Raw genomic sequence first — 19,762 nt, forward strand, 5'->3', positions numbered from 1 at the left:
CAAAACATGGTCACAATGTCGTTTCTCAGTTCAAGCTCTTAGTTAATTGTTTTTAAATCATTTACTTATATATTTTACCATTTCCTTATTTATTTATTTTAATTTTGAAGTTTATTAAAATACATAAAAATAGGTTAAGAGTATTATTGCCAAACACCTTATCAGATGGCATGTAGTGACCTCTCCCATGTTAAAGAGTATTATTAAAACAAAATAATCATCATACTCCTCCCCCAAAAAAAATCTATTCAACCAAACAAGTTTATATTACATAACTAAACTTTAACAAAATATATAAATATAATTAAAGCATTTTACAAAAAAAAAAAAAAAAAAAAAAAAAAAAAAAAGATATGGTTAGAATGTATTCATGGGTGGTCGAGCTAGCATGGAGACTTGTTTCTTTGGCAATAATGTGGGATGAAGAAACAGAGCACGAGAGTAGGGTCCACCTATCTTTCTCTCCACCAAATCATATGCCACTAAATTAACCTAAAGAAAAATACTTTTCGGTGTTACAATTATTATTCTCTATTAACTACTCTAGAATTTTATATATATATATATATATATATATATATATATATATATATATATATATATATATATATATATATATATATATATATATATGGAAGGGATCAGGTGCATTTGTGGCTTCTCGTGCGGATGTGCGGTGAATTAATGTGCGTGAGGTTTATACTTAATGTGCGTGAGATTTGTACTCAATGTGTGCTTGAGATTTGTACTTAATATGCGTTATTGTACTTAATGTGCCTGAGTATTGTGTTTAATGTGAGTGAGATTTGTGCTTAATGTGCGTGAATATTTCAGAATTACGAGCTCAGAAGGAAACAGAACAGAAACTCACGCACATTAACGCCCAAGCTTCTTGTTACTTCTTCCTTCAATTTGGCCATGGATTCTGGATTATCAGCTACCTTCAGTACAATTGAATGTTTATATAAATGACGCACGCACAGTAAGATTTGCACAGCAGCTAAGTGTGGATTTCTGTTGTATTATTCCCATAATTCTTAACCACCATAGCCCGCCTCCGCATCATCATCATCAGGGAGGGGTCAAATGGCTACTGGGGATGCAGAAGAAGCTGACATCAATATTTTCTGCTGCATTTTACACATTCACGCACATTAAGTACAAATCTCAGGCACATTAAGCACAACACTCACGCACATTGAGTACAAATCTCACGCACATTAATCCACCGCACATCCGTACGGGAAGCATTCAACCGCACGGGAACCTTTCACTATATATATATATATATATATATATATATATATGAATTACTGATAAAGTCATTGGGTCATTTCTACACTAAATATAATAAAAGTCAATGTTGGTAAGGTTATAACGGAAATAAAAATTATATTATGTTGGTGTAATAATGTGAATTGAATTAATAACTTGTATATTTTAAATTATTCCTTGTACGATAATAAGACATTTTCAAAGTTACCACCTTTAATTTTTTACTTTTCTATTTATGTATAAACTATAGTAACATGTATAAACTATAGTAACAGAATGTCAAGTGTCAACTACCATGTAGTGTGATGAAATCCTGGCCTAGTTACCATTCCAAATTGGTGATCATAGGTTCAAATCACGGTGGTAGGGGCTTAGATTCTTACAACTTGAGATAAAAATGTTTCTGAAAGTATATAACATATACTATCTTGTAAATATATACTTACTCATTGCACTCCATAAGGAAGATCTTAGGTGGTTCATGTCTCATCTCAATCAAGATATGGTTGACATAATTGTTGAATATATATTATAAAAATAGGTTAGGGTGTAATCTGAAAAAAATCTACTAATTACAAAATAATTTCTAACATTTTAATAACAACAACAATAATAATAACAACAAAAACATCAATGATTGACATTTTGTTTTTATATTATTATTATAACAATTAAATTAGTGTACACAAAATTGAACTCGTGTCAAATTTATTTTTTCAACGCTTTTCTTCTTTGTGGTATGAATTAAAATATAATAATATTTACTTATTAATTTGATTTGTTTCTTTCAACTAAATATATTTATATAAAATAAAAACTATTACGGAGTATTTTTTAATCTTTCATTCTAAAAGAATATGGATGTCATACTATAATTATTCTAAGAATACATTATCTTCTATTTAGTTAAATCAAACCTTATTTGTTGTAACACAAATTTTAATTATCTCAAATTGAATAGTTCACATATAACAACAATTAAAGTCTTAATTATATACACAAGAAAAACTTATGAATTCATATGTTATAAATTAATTGCATAACTTTTTAATTAATTAATATTTGATAACATCGGTAAATAATCTATTATAAGCATGTTATTTTTAATAACAAATAATTTAAGTTTTACTGACTCATCAATATCTTATTATGAAGACTTAATTTATTTTAATATAAAATTGTTAAGACATTATTTTTATTCTCAATTATAACTATCTACAACAATAATCATCTTTAGTACTATTTTTATTACAAGTTGAAAATACTCATTTTAATTATATTGGAAATAATAATTCTTATTTTATACTATGTATTAATTCTTAATATATAAAAGTTGTACTAATTATTTACTTATTTTAATTTTTGTGTTAGGCATTAATTTAATCATGCACTGCGCACATTATAGAAGTGAATGGAGATTTTTTTTTTCTTTGGTATAGCCCAGAGTTTTCACCGTCGAACACAGTAACAGAGTGACTGAAGATTGATACCTTTCATTTATGTCCGTTTTTCTGTTACTTTTTTTTTTTTTTCATACATTGTGGTATAAAATTTGTACTATACAATTTATTGGACAAAAATACATCATAACGTTATAACTTTTATTATCGTTCCTCATTATTATTACCATGCACATGCATCCACAATATATTTTCTTATATTCTCAAATGATAATAATATATGTAGACATTATATATTGAAGTAATATAATAAATAAATTTGATTTCATTTAAATTTTAATTAATAAGGATGAGTTAGTTATTTACTAAAATATAAATATTAAATAGAGGTGAAACTTTGGAAGAATGACCAGGGATCGAGTCTCACCAGCGGCAGTGTGGGAGCAACCTCTCAAAGTGAGGGGGGCTCCTTGTGCGCAGTGAGCACCGGTGGTTCATGTTCAGTTGAGTCACCATGATTTACATCCTCCCAAATGCTCTGTCGGGCCGGTGTGTGGGGGGCCCTTAGGTTTGGGGTTCATCATTATTATTATTATTATTATTATTATTATTATTATTATTATTATTATTATTATTATTATTATTATTATTATTATTATTATTATTATTATTATTATTATTATTATTATTATTATTATTATTATTATTATTATTATTATTATTATTATTATTATTATTATTATTATTATTATTATTATTATTATTATTATTATTATTATTATTATTATTATTATTATTATTATATTATTATTATTATTATTATTATTATTATTATTATTATTATTATTATTATTATTATTATTATTATTATTATTATTATTATTATTATTATTATTATTATTATTATTATTATTATTATTATTATTATTATTATTATTATTATTATATTATTATTATTATTATTATTATTATTATTATTATTATTATTATTATTATTATTATTATTATTATTATTATTATTATTATTATTATTATTATTATTATTATTATTATTATTATTATTATTATTATTATTATTATTATTATTATTATTATTATTATTATTATTATTATTATTATTATTATTATTATTATTATTATTATTATTATTATTATTATTATTATTATTATTATTATTATTATTATTATTATTATTATTATTATTATTATTATTATTATTATATTATTATTATTATTATTATTTATTATTATTATTATTATTATTATTATTATTATTATTATTATTATTATTATTATTATTATTATTATTATTATTATTATTATTATTATTATTATTATTATTATTATTACTATTACTATTACTATTACTATTATTATTATTATTATTATTGTTATTATTGTTATTGTTATTATTGTTATTATTATTATTATTATTATTATTATTATTATTATTATTATTATTATTATTATTATTATTATTATTATTATTATTATTATTATTATTATTATTATTATTATTATTATTATTATTATAATACAATAATATAAATATCTAAAATCTAAATTAAAAAAAAAACTTATAAGAGCGAATCAATGTTATTACCCGTGATTTATGTATGTATTTTTAAAATACACCCATGATTTAGTAGATTTATCATATCTAAAATATTTACTTTAACAACACAAATTTAGAGTCGCAATATCTCAAATTTTGGTCATGTTTCCCTAAACTATCGGTTGATTACTCTTATATAGGCTTAATTAAAAATCATTGTAAGAGCATTATTTCCTCTATTGAGAAGGTGTTAGTTCATTATGTTAGTTGATCAGCGAACCAGGTTGCCCATGTGTTAGCAATGACCTCAAGTTCTTATGCTGGTTTGAGGGAGTGGGTCTCCATCCCTCTTAGGTGCATTTTTCATATTATTTCCCGTTAATAGCATTGCATCATTCCTCACTGTTGAAAATTATGCAATTTCTGACCACCTGAAAATGATCAAAAATCATGTCAAAAGCCTTGTTCCGACCACTTTTGGTGTCCGGAAAAACCTTTATAGCTATTTCCGACCACTTTTTACTTTAGATTTGATTTAAGATCACTTTCAGGTGGTCGGAAATTTCATAATTTCCAGTAGTGCATTTTGAGAAAAAAAAAAAGTATACAATAATTATTACCCAAATTATCAACAATACTTTTAATATAATATGAACTTTACAATTATGAGTTTTTTTTTTTAAATATATATATACACTTAAAAAATATATTTTGAAAATATATTATTTTAAAAATATTTCAATATAACTAAAATTTCAATATTAAGTATTATTATTGGGCATCTATTTTTGTGCATAACGCATAGAAGAGACTAGTTAAGTTAATAAGAAATCTACGTATAATGCATCAACTTAAAAAATGAGATGTCTGAAAGTGATTTTTAAAGAGTAGTAATTGTAGGAGTCTCTAACATATTTGGTTCTATGAATCTAACCTAAAACATACAAATATTTATAAGGTTGAACTTATTTTTAATATAACTAAAATTTTAATATTAAGGGGCATCTGTTAATAAGAAATCTATGTATAATGTATCAACTTAAAAAATGAGATGTCTGCCCAACAGATTTGCCAACTTTGAGCATAATTATGCATCTTCTCTCAAATATTGAGTACTTAATTAATGAGTTAAGCCAGTGCAAGCAAAGAGGGTCCCACCGGGAGTCGAACCCAGGTCACTGGATTCAAAGTCCAGAGTGCTAACCACTACACCATGGAACCTCAAACAAAACAACATATTGTTTTCTTCTTGATATAATATGATGCTAACTCGTAAATTGTTGGAGAATAATGTTTATGACAGTCATTCGATTTTAAATGTAGTGTACATTTACAGAATATCATTTAAGAGTATAAATTCAAATAAAAATGACAACACTGTTTTTATGATAAAAATTTATTTTGAACTACTTCAATATAATAAGTGTCAATGTGCCAAGTACCTTGTGCTCATATGGCATGTAGTGACATCTCTCATATGGGAGGTCATGAGATTGAGCCTAGTAGAGACGTTGTTGACTCTTTGCGCACTACAATGTAATATAGTCAGTAGAATTCAAAAAAAAAAGTACCAATGTTGTTAAGGTTATAATAACGGAAATAAAATTTATGTTGGTGTAATAATGTGGATAGATAACTTGTACATTTTAATTTATTCTATGTACAATGATGTACATTTCCAAAGTTATCATCTTTTACTTTTTCATTTATGTATAAACTTTAGTAAGAGTATTCTCTTACTCATTACAAAATATTTTCCGACCATTTAATAATAATAATAATAATAATAATAATAATAATAATAATAATAATAATAACAACGACGGCGACGGCGACGATGAGCATTTTATTTTTATATTATCATTATTACAACAACTAGTATTTGTCTCGTGCGATGCACGAAAAATATGTTATAAAAATATACCATATATAAGGTTTATTCATATATAAAATTTTTGTTATTTAATAATTATCACCCGCGCAATGCACGGGGAAAAAATTATGTTATTATAAATATTAATAAAAAATAGAAAAAATAAAAATATTTTAAATTGTTTAATATAATAATATTTTTGAGCTTTCATTGGTCAAGTATTTATTATTTTTATAGAATAAAAAATTAAAATTAAAATTTTGTATGGTTAATATAATTTCTAATTATGTACATATTCAAATAAACTTATAGAGAGAATTTACATAATTACATTGATTTATTCTTAATTGTATTTCATCTATATTATAATTTTCATAATACGAATAATAACTAAGATAATTACATTTAGAAAGTAAATTGCAAATTTTGTATGAGTAAATTTAAACTCTAATTGAACACATTTTTTATATGATTATATAATATATTCTTATTTACATCCTCCCAAATGCTCTGTCGGGCCGGGGTGTGGAGGGCCCTTAGGGTTGGGGTTCAGCCTTTTGGAAGAATATAATATATTCTTTATGCACATGTCATTCCATGAACCCAAATGTCATTCTATAAGTCCAAGTCCACTTTTTGTGGAGATAATTCAAATGTATTTTTTTTCTTTTAAAAGTCCTAAGTTTAGAAATCCAGAAAAATATTAAAGACCCATATGATATATACATTTATATATATATATATATATATATATATATATATATATATATATATATATATATATATATATATATTTAAATTTTTATTTATGGCTCAAATGATTTTTTTTTTAATTCTGAAGTCCAATAATTGACCCACGACCCGCAGCATTTGCTTTCTTCATCCCTTCTCGCTTCTGCCATTTTTTTTTGAAGCATTTGAGAGGGAGAAAAATTATATGTAGAGGCTTGCATTAATTGCACTGTTTCAGATATCGAATAGGCTTTCATCGAAAATTTAATTAATATTATAATCCCAAGAAGCACCATATATAGGCTCTGTTTGGCAAACCTAGCTGAAAAGCTATAAGCTAGGAGCTAAAAGCTGAAAAGGAGTTGAAAGCTGAAAAGCTATAATCTCGGAGCTGAAAAATGAAGAGCTGTTAAGCTAGCTGTTATGATTGAAAGTGTTTGGTAAAATTAGCTTTTTGATAAGATGATAAATGTAAAAAGACTAAAAAGGACATCTTCATAAAATTTAAATTAGTTTGTTTACATATTAAAATTTGACATTTTGTCTTTAAAAAAATTAATATTTTGAAATAAAACTATTAGCGTAATCATGATCTAGCATCCCATAATGATGTAGCAATATTGTTGCAAATCTCCTCCCATCTCAGTAGAGGCCTGGCTTAAATTTTCGTTGATGGAGATATTACTACTTGAATCTTGAAGTTCATCGGGCGGTATGTAATCTGGATGCTGCTCAAACACATTAAACATCATGTCATCTTGTGAATTCTTCCGAATATAATTATGGAGTGCAAAGGTGACCATAATAACATCAATTTCGGTCTCCACACTAAATTGTGGCATATTAGCAAGTATCTTCCATCTCTTCTTTAATACTCCAAACGACCTCTCAATACAACTTCGAAGAAAAGAATGTGCACGATTGAATGCTTCTTGAGCATTTGTTGGCGGCTCTTGTTCAAATTGAGATTGATGATATCTTATTCTTGGATACGGTACCAAATATCCTTGTTTATCTGGATATCCTTTATCCACCAAATAATATCTTCCTAAAAAAAAAATATAACACTAAACTTTTATAATGAATAAAATTATATGATTTTAGAGTTAAAAAATACGAATATGATACCTTGTGGCGGCTTGGGAAAGTTCATTGATGGTGTATTAATTGCATGAAGAAATACACGTGTATCATGTGCTAATCCTTCCCATCCAACAGATATAAAAGTGAAACACATATCAAAGTTACACGCTGCCATAACATTGAAAGTAGGAATTCCTTTTTCTCCCTCTATATCGCAATTGATCAACCTCAGGGATGCACGCTGCTATATGAGTATACCATCAATACATCCAATACAATCCTATTCATCATATATATTAGATATTCAATCTTAAAATAATAATAATAATAATAATAATAATAATAATAATAATAATAATAATAATAATAATAATAATAATAAAGTGAAGTCATAAAATGGTCACATTTTACCTTTGAAATATGGCATGTATCGTGCATCATTAGTAATGTAAGACGGTATAGATTGAAATGTAGGATCATCTGGTCTTATGATATCACGTGCAAGGCCTTTGTATCCGCTATTCCGACCACTAATTGCTTCCAAAACCTCATGAAATGCTCTACTTATTGTTTCACCGGAACGTTGAAATCGTTCACCAACATCTCTATTTGAAGCACCCATAGCAAGTGTGTATATAAATATACCAACTTTCTCCACATATGACATATTCCTAGTAGATTGTAATCCATATTTTGAATATAAGTCTTCACATATTTGCTTAAACAAATCGGAGTCCATTCTAAATGCATTTACACATCGAATAGGATGTCCATTCAACACTTCTTTCATCTATTCTTGTCCTCTAAAAAGTGAAGTCATACAAGGTTCTTTATAAATATATTTATAGTAATATGTTTTGGTTAAAGCAATTGTGGCATACGATGTTATAATTGCACAAAGTGCTTGCTTTCTTTTTTTTTTTTTTTCTTTTCCGCTCCAACTCCATGATGTACCTAATAAATATAAAATAATGAAACCAATATATTTTAATAAAATATAAAGTAAGAAAAGCATATCAAATAAACTTTCATTGTAAAGCCAGAGATTTAATTGATATTGCATCATTTCATATTTTCTATTAATTGGGAATCGGAATCCTTAATCCTAATATCATAACATTAAATAACTCCATTAATTCAATAAATGTAATCCTTTGTTATGAGCGAAAAAAAATAGTTATTTTATTTTTCAAATGTTGTGTTTTTTTTTTTTTTAATAGTAAAGGATGTTGTGGCTATTTTATATTTATAGCTAGTAATAATAATAATGTTGGTAATTAATTGTAACATTAATCTTAATTATATGGTTTGGGAAGTAACATTAATTGTAACATTAATTACTTCCCAACAATATAGCTTTATTATAGTTTAGATTAAATTAGTGTACACTATAGTTCGTGTCAATTTTTTTTCTAATTTTTTTTCAACTTTTTTCTTCCTTGTAGTAAGAATTAAAATATACGAAGTAATATAATATTTACTTAATTTGATTTTTTCTTTCAACTATATATTAAAAAAAGAAGTGAAAGCTATGATTTTTTGAATCTTGATCTTAAAAGAATATGAATGGCATACTATAATTATTCTAAGAATACATTGACTTCTCTCTTTACTTAAATCAAACCTTATTTGTTGTAGCACAAATTTAAATTTTGTACTCCAAATCTATATTACTTTAATTAAAATGTACATTTTATTATAAGCTGATCTATTATGTATGAGACAAAATTTCTCTCTATTTTAAAAATTTAATGCAAAAATTTCATTATATAATCAAAGACCATTTACGAAATGAATAGTCCACATATAACAACAATATAATTGAGGTCTCAATCATATACATAACGAAAACTTATAAATTTATATGTTATAACTTAATTACATAACTCTTTCATTACTGTTCGACAACATCGATAAACGTATTATAATAATGTCACTTTTAACAAAAAGAATTTAATTTTTACTTATTAATATCACATTAAGAAAACTTAATTTATTTTAATATGAAAATTGTTAAAACATCATTTTTACTTTTGATTATAACTATAATCTATAGTAATACTCATCTCTATTACTACCTTTATTACAAGTTAAAATACTCATTTGAATTATATTGAAAGTAATTATTTTTATTTTATATTAATTAGACAATATTTAAAAATTGTACTAACTATTTACTTATTTTAATTTTCATGTGAACCATTAATTTAATTGTGCAACATGCGCATTATAACTAGTACTATATAAAAAGGGTTAGAGGTATAATGAAAATTGAACAAGATAAACATCAAATTAGGTCATAATGCATTTTGATCAAATCAAATTTTAAAAATAAAATTCAACCCAATTCAATTAATTAATTAGTTAAATTTGTAGTATTATCATCTTTGTTGTAAATTTTGATGTTTCTTGTGTGATTGATCTTCGGTGAAAGTCTCGTTATACGAGATAAATAGAGAGAGCAAAAAAAATTAGAAATAAGATTGAACATACAAATATACGACCATTTTCATTCATCTGGTAAGAGTATACTTCATCATACAACTTGTAGAATTTTAAAAACTATATAAAACTAACTAACAACACTAAAATAATAGTCATATATATATCTTAAGTATTTATAACAATCATTTCGTTTTTAATTTTTATAACATGAGGCACACTTAGCTTCGACGGCGACAACTAACGATCCACGTATGCTTGTCTTGCACCATACTCGATCTACACGCTTCAGCAGACAAGTTGTCACTTCTCAAGTCAGTTGTTAGTGTGAAATGTGTCTACACAATTCAACACCATCAAATTAAAGTCAAAATCATAAGTCATAACTCCTATATTCCTATGAAAATTATAGTGGGAAGTTACTACATGTGTTATGTTTCACCAACAAATTTTATGGTGAAAAAAAAAAAAAGAAGAAATTTGTAATCTCTCAATTATAACTGTAAAATAAATTTAATATTTAAATATTTATCGCATAAATTTAATACAAATTTTAATAAAATGACGAATTTTGGCAATAGACTTTTAATGAAACTTTAATGGTGGAAATCAAATAGGTTACGGAGTACTTTACTAAAAATTTTAAAAAAAAAAAAAAAAGAAAAAAAAATCTGCATTAAGAATAATTTTTTTTGTTTAAAAATAAAGAAGTTAATTTATTAATCATAGACTTAAACATTTACAATAAAGATCGATGGAATGGACAAACATTCTTTATAGTTAGACATAGAAATAACTTCCCTAGCAATGTTATAGAAAACTTGATTCACAGTCTACTGTTTCACAAATTTGAAGCTGAATTCTTTGGAGGACTTAAAGCTTCTTAATGATCTGGTCAAACGTACCTAATACTCTGGTTGAATAGTCTTGCACACCACCTGAGCATCTATTTCCATTGACAATATCTCAATCGGGTTGAACTGCATATCATAGTTCAGAGTCTCTTTTTCATCTTCATGTTTGTCACCCATGATGAGATTCACATACGCTATAACCAATTTTTATCGTTTCACGCTTTATGAAAAAGAACTCGCCCAAGTAAACGAGATGAAGAAAATCGTCAAAACAACGGGTCAGGAGGAAAAAACATAGAAACTGCAAACAAAATTAAACCAGTAAAACAAAGCAAAGGATTACAGCAGTGCGAAAATAAGGTAGTAACGACTGGTAGCGGTGGAGATGGAGGGATATGTGGCAAGGCATAACAGGTGGCGAAGGCGGAGAATGGAAGAGAATTCGTACGATGAAGGTAGAGAAGACAATGTAGGCGGACGTTATTTGTGATAGAGATGGCGGCAAGGGAAGGCGATTGGAAGCCGCCTCCGCTTACTTGACGGGGGCAGTGGCCGTGCAAAAATTAGAGCAGTTGGAAACCAGAGACGAGAGAGAAACCCTAGTATCGTATAGCGTGTTTTTGTCTACCACTTTTTAAGTGATTAAATTTATACCATGATCTATTACTGCCAAGGTCAACCACTATATCAAAAGGTGTAACTGAAGACACAATTTTATTATTTTATACCTGCGTAGCGACCAACGCCATATTTTGCTAATAGGATGTTGGGCTCGACCTTTCAAGTCTTGAACGAAGAATTACCTCACAAATTTACAACACCAAGAATATTATAGTCTTGATAAATTGGATTCCATCTTTGCCTTAATAATTACAACATGTTCATTTTGAAGTGAATCATAGCACTATGTCAAACTTAAGATTATGGGCGGTGTCAAAATTTTGCCATGTTTTGCAACACGATTGTAATGAAAGGACCTCCTATTTATCCATATATATTTTTGTTTTTTATGAACACTTGTATCTATAAGAGTCTATCCACCGTACAAGCTTAGATTAATGATTTAATAGACAGTATTTGAGAAAAGAAACCAAGATTTAAATTTCACGGTGACAGTGTTATGGTTATACTCAAAGTGGGTAAATCATTTGTATACACCGCCATAAAAATAAAGATGGTACTTAAGTATTGATTTTGGTTTTTCAAATAAGCAATTTATAGCAAAATTAAATTGAAAATACTAGACCAACGGCTAATAAAAAGATATTGAAACTCAAGAATACTTCTAAAATCTAAATTATATTATAAAGTATTCACTATACTTCTTTGGTACTTGAAAGTAATTCAAAGACACGACTCGATATCAAAGACTTTTAAGAATGAAAACACCAAGAAGTAAGGAATTGAGTCTATTATACCCCACAATTAAATAAAGAAAACTTTCATTTTCACAAATGCAAAAGAAAAAAAGAAAGAGGAAAAAGAGAGAAAGAGACTGAATATATTAATGAATTGTACCACACATTTCAGCACTATACTCCATTCTATATAACGCGCTAATCGACCATTATTGTCTCGAAAGGGACCAATGTTTTTATTATTTATTTATTTATTAAATGACAAAGAAAATTGCTCCAATTATTTGAGAATATGCAATTGGTAAATTTTGATCATCCCTAATAGCTTATAAATTACATAAAAAAGATAAACTACACTAAAAAATTATGCTTGATGGACTCAATCGAAAGAGTATTGACAAAAATCAAACTTATGACTTTCTAGTACGATAATCATGCTCCACTCACTTGTCGACATTTTTCAGGATTCTATTTTTCTTTTTGCATGAGTATCAAAGTATTTACTCTTTGATGAATTCTTTGACATTTTCTATATTATACTCCGTAACTAATGTAAATTTTACAATGTCATTAATTTGTAAGTGTACCTTGTGATTCATAAAGCTATACGTTCGCCTTATATACCTCTAATTAAATATTTGGTGGTGAATAACTCAATTCATCAAAATATATAAATGGTATTTAATTTTTCATAAAATTAATTCTAACCAAAGCTTGGTAAAAAAACTAAAATTTATTTATATATATAAAATAAATAAATACGAAAAATAAGGGTTTTATAATTTCAAATATAAACCCAACGGGAAGAAAGAATAAGCAAAGACCAAAGTCGTGTATAACACACACTTTTCTTAAAATCGATTCGCTACCTCCAGATGGTGCTATGAGTGTTGTAGCATCAGTCTCCCAAGATAAAATGGATCACGACTTTAAGTTTGAGCACTCAAACAAAAAGCCCAGCGAACTAGAACAACAGGCGAGCACTTCGTTCCTTTTTACAAAATGTTGGCAAAATTTTTCTAAGAAAAAGAGTTGAGAGAGATGGAGAGAAAACAAAACAATAATTTTGAAGTTTTCAAAGCAACAAAAACAATCTGCCAACAACAAGGCTTTTATAGGAGATGGAGAAATAAATAGCATTAAACCATGGCATTAACATTGGTTTAAAACCAGTAACCTTCAATCCATTAACATATATATAGAATTTAGTTCTAAAATTAAAAATTGGAATTAATCCACAATTAATTAAATCTTCCAGAACGGTACTCAGAAGAGTATGTAGTTCGAGCAGTACCCACAAATAGTAGTAAAGGTTACGTACAAGTAGCCAACTGCTCGATCACATCTGAATGGTAACTACTCGTACAAGGACAAGGACAATGGCTCTGAGATGGAAAAAATTAATGAAGACATATCATGTGCACAAGGGAGAGCCTCTATGCTATGCAAATCAACATATTTTTAAAAGGATCTTGTATATATACGGGTGCAAATCCACTTCCCAAACCAATGTGGGATAAGTGCTTTAACAAAGCCTTTTCACCTTCATTTTCTAACTCAAATGAGTACTTTGAGAATCAATTTTTCATTCATCCATTATCTATTTTGAGCGTATAATATATCAATTTCTTCGTCTCACTACGAAGAGTGCGAATTCACTTTGACCCGACCCAAACTGAAAGCGAACTCCACATATATTTGTACTACAAAATAACCACTTATCTGTCATTTTATGCTAAAAATTTAAACATTAAACACAAAATATAACTTTATTGAACACACGATATTATAAAATGTTTGTAGTGGGCAGAAGTATACAGGCAAAAAGAGGAACCTTGAATTATTTGGACAATTTAAAATTTATCTCTTTCATAAGTCTTTTAAGACGAATTCATAACTTCTATGATTTGTCGAAGTCGAAAAATACGTGTTATAAAAAAATTGTTCGTAGTGAGGTACTGTTTGGTTGTTGGTAGAACAGTACAATTAAAGAGGCATAATTGAGTGAAGGCATTCCCCACGTGTCTTTTCTCCACCTGGCCGCCACGTGATCCCATACTGCTTTTAACGACCCATCTGCTTTGTCTCTGTAAAAAATCCCTTCCTCAGTCAAAATTTCCGTATATACTGTTATATACCTGACCTCAGCCTGCCCTCAGCATAACATCATCCCACAATACAGTATTTAACAAATTTAAAGGCAAAATTTGAAAACATCAAAATACTTCAAGGACCAAAGAGAAAAAGAAAACAATTTTCTTCGACTACCCTACGAAATTAGGCAAATTGTACCATTGACAAGTGTTCATCCTGATTTAAAACTGACATTCATATTTCATGTTCGCAGTTAACATATTCTGTGCCTACATTTAATAGATTATGTGTTTTTAAATAAATTGATGACACATAATATGTAGGTGCTTGGTGCATTCAATTTATTTATTATCACATAATTCATTAATTGAAGACACATAATATATTAACAAACATAATTTTTGGACCATTGCATGATGAGAGATTAATTAGCAAGCAAGAAACAAAATAGTATAGCACTAAAAGGAGTAGCTGAGTGAGTGAGTCATAATTCAGCAGGTATAAAAATATTATGGATTTGATTCTTGTCAACACCTTATTGGTTAAACCCGTTGCACATACTTGTCACATTGAGTCTGAGTCTTTTAGTGTAGTTTATCTCTCCAGTGAGGTTGAATTTGCAGGCTTTTACATAAGAACGAAATTTACTCAATGCACACCCTCAAATAGTAATTACAAGTTTCTCTTGTAAAAAAAAGTAAAGAAAAAAAATAATATAGTGATTATGTGAGATGAATCATATCATGTGTGTTTTCATAGGTACAAGTTGGAGAGTCGAGACAAGCGTGGGAGTTAATATAATGATGTTTTTTTTTTTTTATGTTGTGATGATCTGGTAATTACATGCACATCGCTCTTCTTTTCTCTATAACAATTATTGTGTTCCTTTTTCTTGAATATCATTAACCACTTTCTTGAAGAAGCTAGCAAGCTAGCAATTTGGTTATGTCACAGGTCAAGCCAGAAGCTGACAAATTTTACCATGCACAATAGATAATATAGTAAATTGCTAATTATTACAAGATTTATATTAACCCCTTTAATTAAACCATGTCATAGAGGGAACTTAAGAGGGAAAAATTAGAAGAATTTTTCAAATATTTATATATGCAAATTCAAGTAAACATGTTTGAAAATATACCCCTAAATTGATTGAAGGATGAATGTGCATTCAAAGATGAAACATTAGACACCTTTTTCTTTTTATTTTTGATAACCCTAATTTATCAGTTTTGTCATATTATATTCTCAGACCCCATAAACCTGTCCCAAGTTTATGAGGAGGTAATTAAATTGAGCCAAACTAACCTTGATACTAAACACAAAATGTATATTCTCAAACTTTCAATGTTCGTAGTAGGGATCGAACCCACTCACTTTCTCGCTAAAAGTAAGTATTAAGTGAGACTTATCATCGATTAGGCCAGAGGGTATTGGTGATTTTGTTAAATTCATAGCTAGGGAGAGAAGTTAGGGGAAGAATCCAGAGTGCACAAGAAACCAAGAAGAAGAGGTAAAAATGTCACTAGCTTTGGCCTACTTTAGCTACAGTCCTTTCATCCATCAGGACCACCTGCAATATAATGTACATGCATACTCTGATTAACTAACCCAAAAGGATATGATCCGAATTCCCATTTTTAATTTTTGGTTGGATCTTCTTCCTGTGGATCAAGTGTTGTGTCTGGTTGGAAATAAGGTCGAATGTTGTCAGAATTAGCAGTTTGACTGGTTCCGACGATGTGGAGGCCTCATGCGTCGCATAGGGGGCACGCTGCTTGCCGTGTGGACCCGTCGCCCCCTCAACCCCACACCGTTAATTTTCATCATTTTGGCACCATCTTCATTACCTTTAATTTGTATGTGTAACGCAATTGACATTATTTAAGTGCCAACCACTTAATAAGTAATGTGTTCAAACTCACCATTGTTGCAATAGGCTCTCGGTTTGACTTCGTGATTGGATCTATATGTATGTGGTGCTTTGTATTGAAAATTGTACGTATTGGTGTTGTGCAGGTGGTCCTGTTGGTAAATGACGACGTTAAAATATGACTTGACTGATTGGATGGATTGTCGTCAGGGGTAGACTATGATTGTGTGGTTGTTGAAACTCAAATCTCAGACCACGAATTAAAGATGTCAATCTAGCACAAAATTGATCAGTTGATATGAAAGCGCCATAGAATTAGTGGGTTAGGGTTGAAAAAATAAACATTGAGTTTATTGACGATTATGGTTATTCAGTCGTTGATTTGAGCTAAGGATTGTTGGGGTCGGGATGTACTAATCTAGGTACATAATTTGTGTTTATAAGCACAGAATTTCACAACATAAGATACAAAAATTCATAACATAAGACACAATTACTGAGTTACTATTATTCCAGGTACAAAATTCATACTCTCAGTAATGCAAACTTGAAGGAGTGAGTTTGGAAGGAAGGGTATATTTGTCCTCACAAAAATGACAAATTAAATTGAATTGGCTACGTGATTTGACTTTAAGTTGACGAATTAAGGACTTGAAATTAAGAGTCGTTAGAAAGACATGTTTTTTAATTTCTTGGTACATATCATTAAAAGACAAAAAAACTTTGTTAATTATTGGGAATGTTAATGACGCGTTTTGTTACCTGCACTGCCCTACAAGTCAACCGTATATTCTATTTTGACTTACATGTCCCATAAGATAAAGAAATTCTTGTTGCAATAATGGCATAACATTAACTTTGATGGATTTCATAGTGTAATGTAGTGGTAACTTGCACTTAGGTTCAAACTTTTCTCCACTTTCATCAAATCCAAAAAGAAACATAAAATTTGATGAAAATTAGTCTCGAGTTATACAAAGAACAATAATGTTCGTAAAAATACCAAAATAATATCACTTGCACCCAATATTTTGAATAAAGAGAATTTATTAATTGTCGATCTACATCGATATTTTTTGTACCATGTAGAACTATTCATGTGATGTCTAACTGTACTATCGTCGTATTTGATAATGGTTGTTAGCTGTTAGCTGATTGGGTTAATCAAAGAGTATAACTATTTGATAACATTAGCTGATTATAGAAAGTTGTTTAGTAAATTAGTTAATAGTTGATGATTGTTTGATATAATTTCTTTTCTTAAAAAGATAATTGAAAAAGTTGCTTTGAGTAGTTTTTTGAATTTTAGCATTTTAGAGTTACAAAAAGCTAATTAACCAAGTCCTTATATTGTTTTTTAACCAAATCAAACACCTAATAGTGGTCAAATAAACTAAAATTGACCTACAGACTAACTATTTTACTAAACATGGCCTATATATTATTAAAAAAAAGTGATGACAATACTTACTGCAACTCAAAAAAGTATATATAGTTGTACGTTATATACAATTCGGCACTGATACCAATTGATTGGGATACATGCATATTGTTCAACTCATCTATGAATCATAATCCTCAATCCATTTATTTTTTTTTTTTAATTTAATTAACTCATAATAAGGTCTAGTAATTATATATAGTGCTTCATTATAAAGAATAATGACATTTTTCAAAACTTACCTTAGATGCATGTTATAAGATTTAATATATACACATAACTTTATATATATAATTGCAACCAAAAAATTAAAGCCAAAAGGATATGACACAAACTTATGTGAGATTCGTGAGACGGGTCGGGTCAAGATGAAATGTAATACTTTTACATTTTGATGTAAAAGTATTACATTTTCATTTATAAGTGCAAAAATATAATATTTTTGATGAGAAAAGTAATACTTTTACATCAAAATATAAAAGTATTACATTTGTCTTCAAAAGTATTATATTTTCTTTTATAAGTAACAAAAATTTTATTCATAATTTAATATTACATTTGTTAGTATAAGTATTACATTTGCATATTGACCTGATCTCACCCGACCTGGTCTCACAGAAAATTATCCGTGAGATGGTTTCACAGAAAATTATCCAGACCCAACGAATATTATATTATACGTTATGAAGGAGGGATTCGTATGGTACAGATCTTAGCAATCAATGTATTCCCTAATTATTGATCATTATATTTTAAAAAGCTTTTTAGATTTTCATAACCGTTGATGATCATTTTTTCATCTTTGTAAAGCAACGGACTATGAGAACCTCGTATTGATATGAATCATATGATGCTGGTAACTACTTAACATGAAATAATCATGAATTTTATTTTTTTTATTAAAGACAAAATTAATAATAATGGTTTTGTTTTATTGAAGCTACAATGATAACGAGTGCTACGAATAATTTTGTCGATCATATTTATGTGGTCAAGTTAGCATATAAATTTATATATGAGATTTTATAGTGTACACGTCTCAAATGTGGTAAGAAATCCAGTGCTTTTAGTACGAAACTAGTGTTCCGATCACTTTAAAATCTTCGCTAATTCTGGACACAGATCGAAGTAGTCAAAATTTTGTATATATAGGGTGAGGTTTCCTTGCGGACAGTATTTTCAGTGCGGTCACTCACCATTAGGTATACATAAATACACCACAAAATGTTCGAAAATGCACTACTAGGTGTTGTGCGGTGTGATCCAAGCTTGTTAGGCGAATCAACAAAAACGTACAACCTACAATCATACTGATCATATAAACTATTAAGACGATCAACGATCCTAATTTGAGTTGTAACCACTATAATTTAAACTTGCTAATTAGTTGAATTATTATCCAATAATATAATAGAGGATAATAAAAAATAATAATAAATTAAAAGTAGAAGAAATAAAATAAAATATATACTATATATCTCTTGACAATCAAGGTGAAGCATGAAAGTGAGATATATCAAATATGCAATGGTCCTGAAATTCCGGTTCGTCCGTATAAACAATGTCAGCCGTAGAATTTAACAAGACTAAAGCAAACATTATTCTCCCCAAACAGTGACGTGGCTGCCAAATCAAACTTTGGTACTACCATACGCGATATATATATATATATATATATATATATATATATATATATATACTTTACATGAGGCTGATATTTATATTGTACCTATATTTTGATTTACGAGAAAGTCTTCAAGCACTAATTAAAAATATGTTTTG

The 19,762-nt window shown here is 28.0% G+C and overlaps 1 long non-coding RNA gene and 1 other non-coding gene across 2 annotated transcripts; both read right to left on the reverse strand.

The window, feature by feature from the left end:
• Positions 1-2,156: 2,156 nt before the first annotated feature.
• On the reverse strand, positions 2,157-19,720 carry LOC109167402. Its single transcript, XR_002051855.1, has 3 exons — positions 19,710-19,720; positions 18,207-18,217; positions 2,157-2,222 (listed from the first exon to the last, which is right to left on the reverse strand). It is a non-coding gene; the product is annotated as an uncharacterized LOC109167402 (long non-coding RNA).
• Positions 5,380-5,451, reverse strand: TRNAQ-UUG. Its single transcript has one exon. It is a non-coding gene; the product is annotated as a tRNA-Gln (tRNA).
• Positions 19,721-19,762: the final 42 nt, after the last annotated feature.

This window comes from Ipomoea nil, unplaced genomic scaffold (genome assembly GCF_001879475.1).
Source record: "Ipomoea nil cultivar Tokyo-kokei standard unplaced genomic scaffold, Asagao_1.1 scaffold0317, whole genome shotgun sequence".
NCBI lineage: Eukaryota > Viridiplantae > Streptophyta > Magnoliopsida > Solanales > Convolvulaceae > Ipomoea > Ipomoea nil.